Genomic DNA, 17,500 nt, shown 5'->3' with positions numbered 1-17,500 from the left:
TCAATAAGTCGGCCTGAAAGTAAAATGAGGGCGTGACAGTGCTGCCTCAACTTTTGTAAAAATCCGGATATGACGTCATTAAAGACATTTATAACACACAAAAATGGAAAACATCTCTGGGGATATCATACCCAGGAACTCTCATGTGAAGTTTCATGAAGATTCGGTCCAGTAATTTTCTCGGAATCACAGACATTTATCGAAAAAATGAAACATAAACACAATCATGTCATGGTAACATCTCAACGAACTTCCATTTAAAGTTTCACAATGAAAGGTCTGTCCGGTAGTTTTCCTGTAATTGCTACACACACACTTACACACACACACACACACCCAAGCACACACACACACGCACGCACACACACACACACACACACACACACACACACACACACACACGCACACATATCCACACATCCACACACAAATACGCACACATACGCAGAGACCCCCCCTACACACACACAGGTTGATTTCATAACAATTGTATATTTTACGCTTAACCCCTTCACTGCTCACCCCGTATGTAATACGTGGTCATTTTCAGTTTGTCGTACGCCCATAATCATACGTAGGATTTGTGTCAACAACATTTCAGGACATTTCTGAAAACTAAATGGGAGGTAACCACTGTCCAACAACTTGTAGGGGTTCTAAACACAGTTCTTTCCCATAGACCGTTCGGATAAGTTGCTAAAGTTGCTACCACGTGTTGAAAATGCTGTTAAATACCGTGGCAGTGAAGGGGTTAAGCTCACCTAGACATTTCTTTGGATCAAACAGGTCTGTTATTATCTGTATAACTCTCATTGCAGTTGAACGTCAAGAAATGCACCGTCGAACGCTGAAGAAGAAGAAGAAGAACGCCAAGAAAGAAGGCTAATCGCTGCAATTGGAGAAGAAAATAAATGTTATTGAAGCATAAACCCAGCCGTCTTGTACCCAAGCAGACGGATATTTTCAGAGAGAGAGAGAGAGAGAGAGAGAGAGAGAGAAAGAGAGAGAGAGAGAGGCAGACAGAAAGACAGAGACAGAGACAGAGACAGAGACAGAGAGAGACAGAGAGAGAGACAGAGAGAGAGAGAGAGAGAGAGAGAGAGAGAGAGTACCGTTACATATTCATTAGCCTCGGCCTTCGGCCTTGGTCGATGAATTTGAAACAGAAGACGATATGCTCCCCCTCGGACCGACAAAAACAATGCTGGCCTGGCAACAAGCCACCAAACATCTTATAATGTTCGTAAGTAACAAACCCCCGGTTTCTATGGGTGCAGGAAGAGGAGTACAAATGGATAATGAAAACCAAACCCAATTGAAATGCTCGGAGTTTCTTCGCCTCTTCTCATTGGCGTTTCCCTAGACAACGACAGAACACACTGCCTCCCAAAAGCTAAACCAAACAGAAAACTGCAACCAAATAACTGCAGGCAAACAATCAAAAAGGCTTTAAATAAACGAATGAACCGTACCCCAAGAATAGTCTGCCAAGTACCTGCCAAGTACCTCAGCCACCGAGTGTATTTATCTCTGGTTCGCGTCACACATGCAGGGAAAATAGGCTCCAAGCCAGCTAGGCCTGCCGTGCACCCCCCTCAGGATCCAGCTTCAGTAGGCTAGATATATTCATTGGGGTCTACTGAACACGTTTTGACAAGTTCGCCACGAAAAAACTCATTCCCACTACTACTTATGTCTCTTTGTTTAAGGGTACCCCCTCGAACGCTAAATTTATCTGTGAAATCACAACAATGCACAGCTGCAATAAATGAACAGAGAACCGCTTTTTTGAAATTAAAACAGTTAAGTTGATCATTAATCTTGTAAAAAATACCTATTACAGTGTTCAGTGTTTGATAGGTTGGCTGTAGTGATGCTTGATAGGCGCGAACCGTCATTTTCACAGTACGCAAAGCTTGTCAACTTTGATGAGTAAAAGGTTTCAACAAATTTGGGTTCTCTGTTTCATTTTTTAGAAACTAAAATTCCTTCTGATAATTTCAAGCCACATTTGGAATTCCTGAGAGGATTTGTTGCGACACTAGATGAGATATTTCTCCCCTACCCCCTAAACGTGAAATTTTAGGAAAATGTCAACAAAAAAAATTCTTCAAATATTCATGATAACTTCTCACTTCTTTTCCAATCAAATAACAAAAGTAATCACATTGACGACCAAAACAGTTCATTTATCCATCTTTTTAACAGAACTACAACATTATTATTGTCTTTTTAAGACTAAAATGTAAAAAATAAAACAAAATGTTCAGATATAGACATCAATTCTAACTGTCTCTTACATATAGTGCTCTTGCTTCATAGTTTCCATATACAAGGTAGATTAACATAAGAAAGACAATCTAAGAACTAATGTTTCTTCATGAAAGTGCAGAATTTTAGTCATAAATGCAAATGTCTCATGAATCAATTTTAGCTTTATAGAATTAACATGAAAAAGTCATTGCAAAAAACTCTGTCAACTTTTCTTTCACGGACACACACACACACACGCACACGCACACACACAATCTTAAGACTGTTTTTGGAGCAAGAAAGGACAAGTTCGTCCGATTCACAGTCAGATTCATATTCAAGTGAATCGTCCAGTCCATTAAGGAACAGTGTTGCCTCCTTCTCCTTCTATCCTTCTTCGTGAACCTCGGTGAGCAAGCTATCAACAATAGTCTGTGAAAGAACCAACTCTTCATTTTCTTCAGTCCAAAGAGGCTTAAGGATTCCATTGTTCAGCATCCTTCCATGACTATCAGTGGGTTTGGGAATCTCTGGGAGTGGCAGGTGAGCGCGCTTCCATGTGGCTGTCTGGTAGTTGGCCCTTCTTGCATGTTGTTTGAGGCTTTTGTGGCATAGAAGGCGCTGACTGAGTCACAGCCAGTAAAGGCGAGGAGAGAAAGCAAGACGGAACAGTGAGGTCGCGGGAGTTCTTCTGCAAGGGCAGCAATAATGAGCAAACGTGACCTATTTGTTTTGCCCGTGTCAAAGAGCAATGTGATTTTTCCTAGCTGGCCAGCATAATGCAAGAGAATGAAGAACACGTCGCTGTATGGACTCTTTACTTTGATGGTCTTGTAGCCTTTTTGAAGGCCACACTGGCAGTACACGATGATTCTTGAGTCCGTTTCTTCTTGGCTGGATGTGAGATCATTCAGTAGTTACCTTTCTGTCTTGATGCCACCAGATGACGTGAGCGTGTATGCCTTGCCCTCGCTGACCAGAACAACATTCCTGCCTTTGAGTTTGTCTGCCATGGCATCCCTGCTCCAAACCTCCAACAGAAATCTTATGAATTGCGACTTTTCCCCGTCATTTGACAAGAAGGCTGCCCAGTCACCCGGTCTCTTCATGCTGTCTCCAGAACCCCTCATCTGTGCTCCAGACGAAATCTGTTGTCTTTGCAAGAACTCACAGACTTGCAAGCAGATCTGTCGAAACTGCCTTGTTGGTACCTGAGCCATTCACAAAGGCTAGAAGACCATCAAACAAAGAGCCCAGACAGCGACGTGTTCTTCATTCTCTTGCATTATGATGGCCAACTAGGAGAAATCACATTGCTCTTTGACACGGGAAAAGCAAATAGGAAACGTTTGCTCAACAACGCTACCCTTGCAGAAGAACTCCCACGACCTCACTGTTCTGTCTTGCTTTCTCTCCTCGCCTTTACTGGCTGTGACTCACAGTCAGCGCCTTCTATGGAAAGGAAAGAGAAAGGTATCCGGTCAAAATCCTGCAGCAGAAACCCAAGTTTGTGAAAACGTTCAGAAGAATGGGAGAATCATGGGAGATGAACAAAGAGCTGCTGGATGTGCTGTAGAAGTTCAAATGCTCAATCTACGGTGTCACAGTGTCGATGCAGTACGCCAGATGCTGGTGGAGAAACATGACTCAGGTGGAGTCATTCGAGCGGGTCTGAACATTGACCTCGCCACATTTGTGCAGAAGCAGCTTGACTCAGCAGGGGGTCCAGCACTGGTTTCCACTCAAAACAATATCCGGCTTTTTGTTAAAGTTGAGGCGGCACTGTCATACCCTCATATGTTGATCAAAAGACCATCAAATAAAGAGCCCAGAGAGCGGCGTGTTCTTCATTCTCTTGCATTATGCTGGCCGGCTAGGAGAAATCACATTGCTCACATTTCTGCCCTGCCACAAAAGCCTCAAACAACATGCAAGAAGGGCCAACTACCAGACAGCCACATGGAAGCGCGCTCACCTGCCACTCCCAGAGATTCCCAACCCCGCTGATGGTCATAGAAGGATGCTGAACAATGGAATCCTTAAGCCTCTTTGGACTGAAGAAAATGAAGAGTTGGTTCTCTCACAGACAATTATTGATAGCCTGCTCAAAGAGGTTCACAAGGAAGGAGAAAAGGAGGAAGAGGCACAACTTTTCTTTGAAATTCTGTGCAATGACTTTTTCATGTTATTTCTATAAAGCTGAAATTGATTCATAAGACATTTGCATTCATGAGCAAACATTCTGCACTTACATGAAGAGATTGTCTTTTACATTTCTTAGATTGTGTTTCTAAATCTTATGTTAATTTATCTTTAATATGGAAACTATGAAGCAAGAGCATTATATGTAAGGGACAGTTAGAATGGAATCCTTGAGCCTCTGTGGACTGACAAAAATGAAGAGTTGGTTCTCCCACAGACAGTTATTCATAGCCTGCTCAGTGAGGTCCACGATGAAGCAGAGGCGGAGGCACCACTGTTCCATAATGGACTGGACGATTCACTTGAATCTGAATCTGGCTGTGAATCGGACTAACTTGTCCTGTGAACTTGACTTTCTTGCTCTTAAAACAGTCTAAGATTGATCGTGTGTGTGTGTGTGTGTATATGTGTGTGTGTGTGTGTGTGTGTGTGTGTGTGTGTGTGTGTGTGTGTGTGTGTGTGTGTGTGTGTGTGTGTTTGAAAGAAAATGTATACAGAGTTCTTTGCAAAGACTTTTTCATGTTATTTCTATAAAGCTAAAATTGATTCATGAGACATTTGCATTATGAGCAAACATTCTGCACTTACCTGAAGAAACATTAGTTCTTAGATTGTCTTTCTTATGTTAATCTACCTTGTATATGGAAACTATGAAGCAAGAGCACTATATGTAAGAGACAGTTAGAATAGATGTCTATATCTGAACATGTTATTTTATTTTTTACATTTCAGTCTTGAAAAAACAATAATAATGTTGTAGTTCTGTTAAAAGATGGATAAATGAACTGTTTTGGTCGTCAATGTGATTACTTTTGTTATTTGATTGAAAAACAGTGAGAAGTTATCATGAATATTTGAAGAAAAATGTTTTTTGACATTTTCCTAAAATTTCACGTTTAGGGGGTAGGGGAGAAATATCTCATCTGGTGTCGCAACAAATCCTCTCAGGAATTCCAAATGTGGCTTGAAATTATCAAAAGGCATTGTAGTTTCTAAAAAAGGAAACAGAGAACCCAAATTTGTTGAAACCTTTTACTCATCAAAGTTGACAAGCTTTGCGTACTGTGAAAATGACGGTTCGCGCCTATCAAGCATCACTACAGCCAACCTATCAAACACTGAACACTGTAATAGGTATTTTTTACAAGATTAATGATCAACTTAACTGTTTTGATTTCAAAAAAAGGGTTCTCTGTTCATTCATTGCAGCTGTGCATTGTTGTGATTTCACAGATAAATTTAGCGTTCGAGGGGGTACCCTTAAACAAAGGAGCATAAGTAGTAGTGGGAATGAGTTTTTTCGTGGCGAACTTGTCAAAACGTGTTTAGTGGACCCCAATGAATATATCTAGCCTACTGAAGCTGGATCCTGAGGGGGGTGCACGGTAGGCCTAGCTGGCTTGGAGCCTAAAAGAAGAGCTTGCAAGTCGAACTGAATGACACCTGACGGTATTATCGTTTCGTTAAACTTAAACGCTGTTCCAACTACAAGATCTTGTTCATTTCTACAAATAAAACATAGAAGAACGATTTAGAAAAATAATCTCCTCTGAATCGTGTCTTATTTAAAAGATATGCGTCACTGAATGTGTAATGTTTTCCTGTCATTTATCTCTTAGTTGCCTCCCTTGATTTTCATTTTGGAAAATGTCTGAGAAAAAACATTTCCCCCTCAAATCAATGCTATAGGGAGAACTAGGAAAACACAGTGTGTAGAAATCTTAATTCCTTCTTTTGATTATTTTTGAAGGATATCACCATGCAAGTGTTTTGTGCAAAGGGGATCATGGGAGTACAAATGGATAATCAAACCGGCACGGCTGGCCTCGTGGTAAGGCGTCCGTCCCGTGATCGGGAGGTCGTGGGTTCAAACCCCGGCCGGGTCATACCTAAGACTTTAAAATTGGCAATCTAGTGGCTGCTCCGCCTGGCGTCTGGCATTATGGGGTTAGTGCTAGGACTGGTTGGTCCGGTGTCAGAATAATGTGACTGGGTGAGACATGAAGCCTGTGCTGCGACTTCTGTCTTGTGTGTGGCGCACGTTATATGTCAAAGCAGCACCGCCCTGATATGGCCCTTCGTGGTCGGCTGGGTGTTAAGCAAACAAACAAACAAAACAAATGAATAATCAAAACCAAATTTTGGAGTACATATTTTGAAACAATAAATTTGCATGATGATATCCTTCAAAAATTAATCGAAATAAGGTTTTAAAATGTGTACACACTTTGCCGTCCAAGTTTTTTTTATTTTAAATAGCATGATTTGAGGGGAAAATCGTTTTTCTCAGCAATGTTCAAAAATGAAAAGCAAGGGAGGCAACTAACAGATGGATGATAGGATTTTTTTTTTCTTTCGTCTTTACACCTGTTTCCGTTGTGCTCGCACACCGCCCCTGCCTCACTGCTCCATACATAACAAGAAATTCCTCCGAGGTAGGAAAAACACCCCCGTCCTTAGCACGAACATGATTCAGGGGCCATAATGCCATTCCTGATCATATCATGTCGAGTCCCAAACTTGTCGACGACGCCCTAGGTACCACATCACAAACAGAACTGTGCAATACACAGGTGTTTTCTACAGACACACTCAAACACACACACACACACAGAGAAGCCGTATATATATATCTATATCTATTGTATAGATATATAGAGATAGATGAGAGTGTATTTTTCGCGTGGCTATAAATTGATTCGACCTTTGCACTTTTACAGTGAGGATAATTTACGGGTCCGATTTACGTTCTGGACACTGCGGTGACCTTCTAAAAATAGTAACAGAACGCCGGGAATATCCGAAGATGCCCCCTCATAATATAGTTCACCAATAACTCCCTAACCGTGTGTTTGACTGGTCCCAATTTTTGTAAGGACCGTCTCAGGAATGTATAGAACCTGTTCACCAAGTTTGGTGACGATCGGTCCGTTCATTCTTGAGATCTACTTGCGAACACAAACAAACACACAAACAAACACACAAACAAACAAACAAACAAACAAACAAACACATCGACCGAAACCTATACACACCCCTATACCGGGGGTGTAATTATACAAAATACAGATTTTACAGACGGACGCTCCAGGGTCGCTGCGGCGGGCTACCCTCAGAAGATGACACTGCACTTCTGCTGAGTCACTTCGACGGTGCCTGCCAAACGGTTGTGTGACGTGTCTAGTGTGTTGGCGAAGTGTCTTGTGCTTGTCACTTCTCGCTTTCAGCCCTCACCGCTGGCTAGCACCGTCTGTCCTTTTTAGGACAATGCGAAAAGAGAGCAGAATGCGTCAGTCTCTCCTGCCAGTACAATAACCTCTCCACAACAAGCCCTATGTAGTGCCTCCATCGCGGCGACAGGCGTAAACTGGGTACCGCAAGGCCCCAGGCTAGACTACAAGGACTCGGAGGAGGTTGGCCCCTAGACGTGCGGCATGCGGGCCCACCGGTGTGTGAAAACGCCCAGGTGCCCACGAATCTCCAGCTATGGGTCAAATAGCCGGGCAGGATAGGCTCGTCAACCCTGGCAGGCAGCTATCCTAAGAGAAGACCACTCTGAATTCAAAACGAGGGTAGAGGAGGCTCATCATCCATGGAAGGAAACTCGTCTAGGAGAAGGAAAACTCCGAAATGAAACCCACGCAGTCCCTCGAAGACGGAACGGCACTGGCCTTTTTTAGGCGGGGAGCAGACCGGGTGCCTACGCTATCCTCGACAAATGGTTGTGTCATCAACTTCGACGGTGTTCAGTAGTGGGTCTGTCCCGAGCTAACGCAGCCCACTACCTACTATGCCCCCCACTAACGACATTGACTTTTAAGTCGCAGAGCCAGACTGAGTGAGCGTCACCTCCGTCGACCCCCCAGAACGACACACGTTGAAGACTGACAGCAGAACTACTATTCAGGGATGGATCGAACAGGAACACTGAGACAAAGGTCACCATGAGAGCTCCGGGCATGAAGGGCCACAAGAGCAAGGATGATAATGATGATGCTTTGGTTTTTGAGACTACGTGACAGGGCAGCACTCTACGCTTACTGTCATGATATATCCTGGCATCAACCAGGCCCGAGAACTACCGCACCTGCGGTGTTAGTCAGGTGTACAAAACCTGAGCACCCTCAAAGTCGCATTCGTTAAGTGAATGACACTCAGCTGTGTGATCCCAGCCTTCCCATAGGAACCATAGCACTTCCACTCTGGGTAGGAGCCGACTGTAGCCCGAAAAACCCACATGACCCTGATGGGATTCGAACCCACGACCTCCCGGCCCGCAGCCCGATGCGCTAACCACTGCGCTACGGGGGCCGGTCATTCAGTGACATTTTAAATAAGACACGATTTAGAGGAGATCATTTTTCGAAATCGTTTTTCCATGTGTTTTCCTTGTATTAAATATGTACAGTTTCTAAACGGAGAAAGGGAGAGAAAAAAGTTATACTTATAGCAGAAATTAATACGACATCGACTATATATTTACACCTACCTTGAAGTATTCATGCAGGCCCAGTAATTCGACCGACCAATAATCATGTGACTGCATCTGTGTCATAATGTTGTTCTGTTGTGCTCTTGTTGGCGGTTCAAATATGATATCGGGTTTTCCCGCAGTCTTTATCTTTAACTATGCTGGCAGAATTAGTAGATCGACCTCTCAATTTGCAAATCTTTTCTTTTTCGAGAAACTAGAGGCTGAATTTCGAATCTCGTATTCATACTCTCTTTTTGTACTTAGATAGATCACTGAATAGAAAATAAAGAGAAAGAGAGAGAGAGAGAGAGAGAGAGAGAGAGAGAGAGAGAGAGAGAGAGAGAGAGAGGGGGGGGGAGGAGAAGTTGACACACACACACACACGCTCACACACACACACACACACACACACACACACACACACACACGCTTGTCCGCTGAGTCATGGGGAAAATTAAAGGGCTTGCAGTCAGTTTTCTTCGAGTTTTATTTTCTTTGAGGTCATTTCATGACGGTTGGCCTTGTTAACAGTTTCCTTGCATTGATCAAACATGAAGAAGCTCCTACCGCGTGTTATTCGTTTAAGTAGAACGTTTAAAATGTATTAGTTTTTGAGCGTTAAAGCGTTAACATTTTTTAACAACCCGGCGTGTTTGTGCTCTCTAGGAAGACGTAGAGTATACCCTTAATCACAATGATTTAGTTAATTGGCATAGCTGCTTAGCATTTTAGAGTGTATCATTGCAGGTGTGTCTTAATTGAATCACAACGAATGTCAATTGGACTTTCTAAGGTTGAACTTCCAGAAAACTTCAACAAAATGGCTATCTTCAAAATTATGTCTTTTTAAAGTCAACCAGAACCAACAATGGAACGTGAGTCCCAAATCAACATCAGTGCTTATATTCTCAGCCTTTTTTCGGTTTGCTGATCAGATCAGATCAAAGAGAGAGAAAATAAAAGAAAACAACGAATGAACATAGGTCTATGAATAAACATGTATACAAATGTAACACATACAAAAACAAATCCAGTTAAGGTCATCCTTTTCACTTGCCAGATCATACCAAAAAAAAGGAAAAGAATAATAATAGAGAATCAATAAGCTGACATTGCTGAGCAATCAGATCAATAAGCTGACATTGCTGAGCAATCAGATCAATAAGCTGACATTGCTGAGCAATCAGATCAATAAGCTGACATTGCTGAGCAATCAGATCAATAAGCTGACTTTGCTGAGCAATCAGATCAATAAGCTGACACTGCTGAAAAATCAGATCAATAAGCTGACATTGCTGAGTAATCAGATCAATAAGCTGACGTTGCTGAGCAATCAGATCAATAAGCTGACATTGCTGACCAATCAGATCAATAAGCTAACATTGCTGAGCAATCAGATCAATAAGATGACATGACATTGCTGACCAATCAGATCAATAAGCTGACATTGCTGACCAATTAGACCAATAAGCTGACATTGCTGACCAATCAGATCAATAAGCTGACGTTGCTGACCAATCAGATCAATAAGCTAACATTGCTGAGCAATCAGATCAATAAGATGACATGACATTGCTGACCAATCAGATCAATAAGCTGACATTGCTGACCAATTAGACCAATAAGCTGACATTGCTGACCAATCAGATCAATAAGCTGACGTTGCTGACCAATCAGATCAATAAGCTGACATTGCTGCGCAATCAGACCAATAAGCATCTGAATGAGCTTACATCACATGCGCTCGGGTCTGGAGACTCAGAAGATCACAAGTAACATAGTGAACATGCAAACTAATATCACCAGTCCAACACAGATGTTTTGATCGCGGTGCTCATTCCCATTGAAATCTGTGAACCGATGAAGCCGAGGACCCATAAATTCCAAGAGCCGTTTTCGAAACGCTTGGTTTCCCAAGGCTACAACACAAGCGATCAATCCTCCAAGCAAAATAGCCTCCACGAGTTTCCCGGCGAAGACAACACAAATTAAGAGGATGCAGATCAGAGCAACACAACCCCCTGAAACCATAGTAGTACTCTGTAGTCCTCTGATTGAATCTAAAATCGAACCAATTACAGACTGAAACGTAGGCAGGATCTGCTTCCACGATTCTGGTTTCGCAAAGCCGGCAGCCACTGCTGCAGCAACAACAGCAGCTAGAAGTCCTGCCAGCAAAAGAAACGGCCAGAGACCCAAGGGGCTTGCAGCCAACATCGAGCCAAGGCCGGCCAAAGCAGCCCCGCCGGCGACAGTCGGACCCAGAGTCTTCAGCGCGGATTCCCAAGCGGCTTTGCCCCAGCGACTCAAAGATTCGACCACGAAGACGAAGCGCAGCAACGGGAACAGAAAGCGACGACAGACACCGTGTTCGTTTCTCAGGTCCAGCAGTACGAGTAGCACGAAGAGGACGACAAGAACGACAATCGCGATCTTCTGCTTTGGGCTGAGTGATGCCACCTTCTGTTTGGCACTCTCTGAAACAGAGAGAATACAGTCATGTGCATACTTTACGTTGTTGCTGTTCGATATATTACGGCTGTTCCCAGCTTGTGTTTTAGTGTGAGTTAAAAATAGCTAAGCAGAGGGAATAGTTTGGCTACCAACAGCTGCAACCAGCACACTGTTAAGCTCGCTTGCCTGTTATACCCAACTGTTTCTGCTCTATACAGGCATGAGACCAAGGGTAGGGCGGATGGTGGCGAGAGAGGTGAAGGGACGGGGAATGTTTACAGTGCCGTGTGCCGAGCTGTGAGCAGTGCCCAACAATGTTTAGCTCAGGCACCGTCGCGGCAGACGCCCCTTAGTTCTATGCAGGAAAATGCAGCGCGCTATTCTGGCCATCTGGCCAACTGTCGTCCTCATCTCTAAGGCAGACTGATACCAAGAGGTGTAAGTTACACCCGCCTTCAGGCTCAGGCATTTTCAAACGCTCGACTCAAGACTGTATACTGGAATATTAGCCTTATCAGTTCATAGCACTGAGAGAGTTACTAGCTGCTGTGTTATCTCTGCTGTGGGGAAAGGATGGGTGCCTGCAGCTAAGGCAGCAGAAAGGAAGCATTGGGAACAGTCGTGCGATGCATGCATGTTGTCTAGGACAGCAACAAGGAGATTACACGTGAGAAAGTAGCGAAGAAAATAATATATGAGAAAGCAGGAAGGATGGAAGGAGGGAAGGAAGAACCAACATCAATAACTACAATGATAACAACAACAGTGGCAGGTGCAACACGACAACAAAAGCAGGAGCTGGACCAACAACAACAACAACAACAACAACAACAACAACAACAACAACAACAACAACAACAACAACAACAACATGAAAAAGACCAAAACAACCGGAGTGGAAGAACGGAACAAACAATTTTTCAAAATCAGCAAAACGCATAGCCACTATCGTGAAACCGGCGAATTTGTGTGTAAAGTGTGTAATGTTGTGCGTTCTAAAGATACATGTATAACAAGTGTATGTTCCAATGCAAGTGAACAGCTTTAACAGTTTCATCTGTCGCCAGATACGAACCGATATGATTGGTCTTATCAACTGAAATCAGCTAGTGTGCACGAGAAAGTTACCAACTGAGTTGGAGCAACAAACAAACCTCAATGTCAACCCCGCGGCTGACTCCCACTCGGCCAGTAACTTTTTTGTGCATTTCAACCTTGGATTCTCATGGACAAAGCATATCATTCACTTCCGAGGATATTGTTGACCACGGAATCTGAAGTGTTGATGACTCACCATACGTTTCCCTGATTGTGTTGTAAGTCTTGCGGGCACGTTGAACTTTTGCTTGGATCCAGTCTTTGGCGTTGATCACACAGTTTTTGGCACCTAAAATCATAGACAAACAGACAGACAGACAGACAGACACACACACACACACACGCACACAGACACACACACACACACACAGACAGACACACACACACACACACAGACACACACAGACACACACACACACACACACATACACACACACACACAACACACACACACACACACACACACACACACATGAAGTTAGTTCGGACGTACTTGGAACTCAAAAAGCCACATCTGAAGGCAAGCCTCGTGAACGCTTATAGTCCTCCTCCCCTTCCCCCCTCAAACAAACCAACAAACTAACTAGCTAACTAGTTAACTAACTAACTAACTAACTAACTAACGAACGAACGAACGAACAAACGGACTGACTGACTGACTGACTGACTGACTGACTCATCTTTTGCCAGTCATGCTTGACCAAACTGTTACGTCACCCTTGTCCAACGTGTCGATGCAGGATTGACCGGGTTCAGAAACTGTATGGTGATGACGGCAGGTGATGATAGTGAGTAGCATGATTTACCCCCTACAAACTTGTTCTTGTTCTTGTTCTTGTTGTTCTTGTTCTTGTTCTTGTTGTTCTTGTTCTTGTTATGGGGGCCAGGAGGCCCCCATTCATACGGATAGTTTCGAGGTTAACCATGGGCAGCGCCATTTTGTTGTGAAATACGTCATCAGTTTGTGTACACAGGAAGTTGTGACATCCGTCACCCTATGGGAGGCGTGAAGACAACATTGTTCATCAGTAGAAAGTTGTGAAATCCGTCACCCTATGGGAGGGGTGAAGGCAAAATTGGTCATCACTGAGTTTGTGTAACACAGAAAGTTGTGAAATACGTCACCCTATGGGAGGGGTGACGTCAAAATTGTTCAACAAAAACATCAAAGGCCGAACTGTGCAGGGTTAACCGCAACAAACTCAAACCATTCATGCTAGTCTGCATTTGAGTGACTTATATACCAACATTTTTATGTCTTATTTTCAGCACAGGTGTAGGAAAAATCATGAACCAAAATGTTATTTATTTTCTAATTTAACATTTGTTTTACAAATGTGACCATGGTCTTTTAAACATACAGTGACATTAAACATTGTTATGTTAAAAAAAAGATAAAAGAAAAAAAGCTTTTGTGCACAAATCAGAAAATACATTGTACATTTTACCTACAGGCCAAACCTGAGTGTCTGTGGCAAAGCCCGACCCAGGAAATTGCACTGATTTTATATTTAGATCAGAGGGAAATTGTCAAGAACAGGCGCTTGCATTTGGATGTGTCCAATGATAGTAGGTTTGGTTGTGATCAATCAGAAATGTAGGAATAAAAATGTATGACAGTTTGGTATGATGACATGTAATTCACATATGCTGAAATAGAAGATTGAGGCCGTCTGCCAGTAGCGGTTAGGTCATACAGTGGAACCCCTCTCTAGCGACCTTGAAAATGTTGACAAAAATCGGTCCTTATGGAGGGGGGTCCTTACAGAGGGAGGGGGGCGGAGTCAGGGGGCCACAAAGAAAGTCAAATTTTCTTAAAAAAAGAAAACAAAGAAGTTTGAGTTGCTGACGACCGTTCCCTCAAGCAAACTGCTTCGATTTCATGTTTGTCCATGGTGTCCACCATTCTGGTGCATGTACTACCCTGGCCAAGTTTCCTCTCAAGACATCAAAGAGACCGCCCCATAGGTTAAACTCCCCATAGGTTAAACTCGGTCACTGACCCGAGTGCAGGAAGTATTTCCTCTCTCAGATATGAAAGGGGAACCACCTCTCATAGCTAAAACTGGGTCAATGACCCCTGGGAAGAAGGTCAATGTCTATACAAATTTTAATCCTAGGCCTGCGGCCAGGGGGGGGGGGGGGATACCGGTACCATTTGAGAATCAGACCAAATGAGAATTGAACCATTTGAGAACATCCTTTTTTTTCAATCACTACATCGAAGGCCTGCGGCCCGGGGTTCACATGGGTTGGTTTGTTTGTTTGTTTCAAACCCACACCCATATACACACATTTCACATTTAAACCATTTGTCGGCCCCCTGTCGATATTTATCGACTAAGTTCCTTGTTCTTGTTCTTGTTCATGTTCTTCTTGTTCTTCTTCTTTTGCGTTCCTGACCATGCTATAATCTTCAATTCGGTCTGTAGGGCGAAGTCTGCAGTCCGCCTGAGCGATTTTTCCTGCCCCCAGAGCTTCTCGTGGGCCTCCACTGGACTGGGGGCCATGTCTTGCGTCTCGGGGCGTCGAAGGAAGGGCAGGACTGCAGGATGTGCTTTAAGTTTTAAACGGGTTCGACATCAGTATTTGAAATACAAGCAGACGGGCGCTGTGGCCTAGTGGATAAGACATCGGACTCCTAATCGGAAGGTCGTGAGTTCAAATCCCGGCCGCGGCCTCCTGGTGGGTTAAGGGTGGAGATTTTTCCGATCTCCGAGGTTAACTTTTGTGCAGACCTGCTAGTGCTTTATCCCCCCTTGTGCGTAACCGTAAGCACAAGACCAAGTGCGCACGGAAAAGATCCTGTAATCCATGTCAGAGTTCGGTGGATTACAGAAACACAAAAATACCCGGCATGCTTCACCCAAAAGCGGCGTATTGCTGCCTGAATGGCGGGGTAAAAACGGTCATACACGTAAAAATCTACTCGTGCATAAAGCATGAGTGAACCTGGGAGTTTCAGCCCATGAACGAAAAAGAAGAAGAAGAAGAAGAGGAAGAAGAAGAAGAAGAGGAAGAAGAATTACAAGCAGAAGCTAGCCAGCTGATGTTGGCGTGAAAAAAATGTAGGAGAGACTTTTGACAACTTGAAATGTTTCGGTAAATCTTTGCTTTTTGTCTTCCTGTCCGTCCGTCCGTTTGCCTTTCTGCCTGTTTTCCTCCCTAGGTGTCACACATTATCTATTTTTCTTCTTCAGCTGCAGTGGGAGGTGTACCTTCCGACAACCGGGGAACACGAGTCAAGTTTGCTCCCCTCGAACGCATAGGTGGGCATATTAACAACTTACAGTTTAACTTGCAATTGTCACGGATGTAAGTGTGTGTGTGTGTGTGTGTGTGTGTGTGTGTGTGTGTGTGTGTGTGTGTGTGTGTGTGTGTGTGTGTGTGTGTGCCTTTCCCAAATTGCGATGCAAAGCGCCTGTGCTTTGCAACGGGATGAATTTTGCTGACGAGTTCGTCACGTGAAATACGGCTTTTCTCCACGCCTGGCTGGCATGCGAGGGATGATTTTGTGTACAGGAGTTCCACGTGCGTGATTTTGCTGTCTAGACAAAATCAACTGGGGCTGAGCTATACGTGTGACCATAAACCAAATGTGACGATAGCGATTGGTCGCTGGAGTCACGTGATGTGTTCGAGGTGTTTTGGGAAAGACCTTGAAACTGCCCACTTTGGCATTAGGCCAAAAAAAATTTGTCTGTTTCTGGTAACATGGCTAAAAAAAAAATAGGGTAGGTAGGTAGAATTTTTATTTTTAATTTTTTTTTTTACCCCAAATGTAGACCAATAAAACTAACTTTAATAATCGCGCAAAGAGACTGGATTCACTATACATAGAGACAAGACACTCAATACATTTACAAATCGTCAGCGGACTTTCGTTTTCACACGTTTTTGTTGTTCTTTTTCTCACCCTGTCCTTTACCACCAAAAAAAATAAATAATAAAATTTTTGAGTTTGGAAAAAAAAAGTTTAGGGTCGGCGCCGAAATTTAGGGTCGGTCGGGTGACCAGAAACAGACAATTTTTGTTTGGCCTTAAGCACGATAGGAGTCAGTTGTTTCCTCGTCTTGAGAGTTGATGGTTTTTTCAACACGTGGTGATATAATTTTTTATGTCAACGTGCCTGCTCTGCGTGTCCAGGAAGGCTCTTAGGAAGGAGTGACCACCTTTCGCTGCATTACATGTTTCTGACGACGAGGTTGTCAGGTGTTTCTGGGCTGAGCGTTGGAGAATTTCAACGCAGAAGAAAAGCTCAGCACAAGGGGTGTGGCGGTAAATTCGTCGACGGGCGAAAGCCATATAAAGGAAGCGGATTCGCTTAAGGAGAGCTACATTCATTAGGCTGTTGAGGTAATAAATCGTTGTTATAAACGCTGTTTGACGAGTCAATGTTTGTGGAATGAAATACTCTCTGTTGTTCTTTCCAGGTTAGCGCATAATTTGCTCTTTGTGACGCTAAAAGTATAATCTGTATATGGTTTTTGCAGGTATAAAGAGAAGGAAGGAAAATAGCTGATTTGTTGTTTTAAAAGTTCGTTTGTGCAGGCCACGTGCTCGATGAAATATGTAAAGGTGACATGTTTGAAGGTGGAGGGTGAAGGGTTGCGTGGAATGTTTAGTGCACCGATGCTTTTTGTTGCAGCCTATTCAGCGGTACTCATCGGATATACTCATCGTATATCGACGTATCTTCGTGGGATTCAGCGGTACTTTATCCACCGACTTATCTTCGCGGAGCTTTATGCTGTAATCTGGTGTTGCGGTGTTGCTGTATGCTGTTGCTGCTGCTGGGATAACCGGTGAGGCCGTCACCGTCTGCAGGGGTCTTCCGGCAGGCAGTGACGTCACCTACACGACCACCCGTTGTCTTTGCAGCTGAGTGAGGCGCCTGATGTCCCCACGATTCCCTGCTTCGTTCCACGCCAGCCGGCACTCCAATCAACGAAGCAGTAGTGGGGAAGGACTATTTACGGGTCGCCCACTCCGTAACTAAAAGCTAAGTGTACCGTGCCA

At 43.7% G+C, this 17,500-nt stretch overlaps 1 long non-coding RNA gene across 1 annotated transcript in view; it reads right to left on the bottom strand.

Annotated features, from left to right (window-relative positions):
- The window catches only part of LOC138978731 (uncharacterized), a 19,249-nt gene extending 9,990 nt beyond the window's left edge, over positions 1 to 9,259 (bottom strand). Inside the window, exons 1-2 of the long non-coding RNA XR_011459780.1 lie at positions 8,945 to 9,259; positions 762 to 889 (exon numbers count right to left, since the gene is read on the bottom strand). This is a non-coding gene — a long non-coding RNA (uncharacterized lncRNA). The remainder of the gene's footprint in view (positions 1 to 761; positions 890 to 8,944) is intronic.
- Positions 9,260 to 17,500: the final 8,241 nt, after the last annotated feature.

The sequence above is a fragment of the Littorina saxatilis genome, linkage group LG10 (assembly GCF_037325665.1).
Source record: "Littorina saxatilis isolate snail1 linkage group LG10, US_GU_Lsax_2.0, whole genome shotgun sequence".
Taxonomy (NCBI): domain Eukaryota; kingdom Metazoa; phylum Mollusca; class Gastropoda; order Littorinimorpha; family Littorinidae; genus Littorina; species Littorina saxatilis.
The sequence above is the reverse complement of the archived record's forward strand: the minus strand, read 5'-3'. Positions and strand labels throughout refer to the sequence as shown.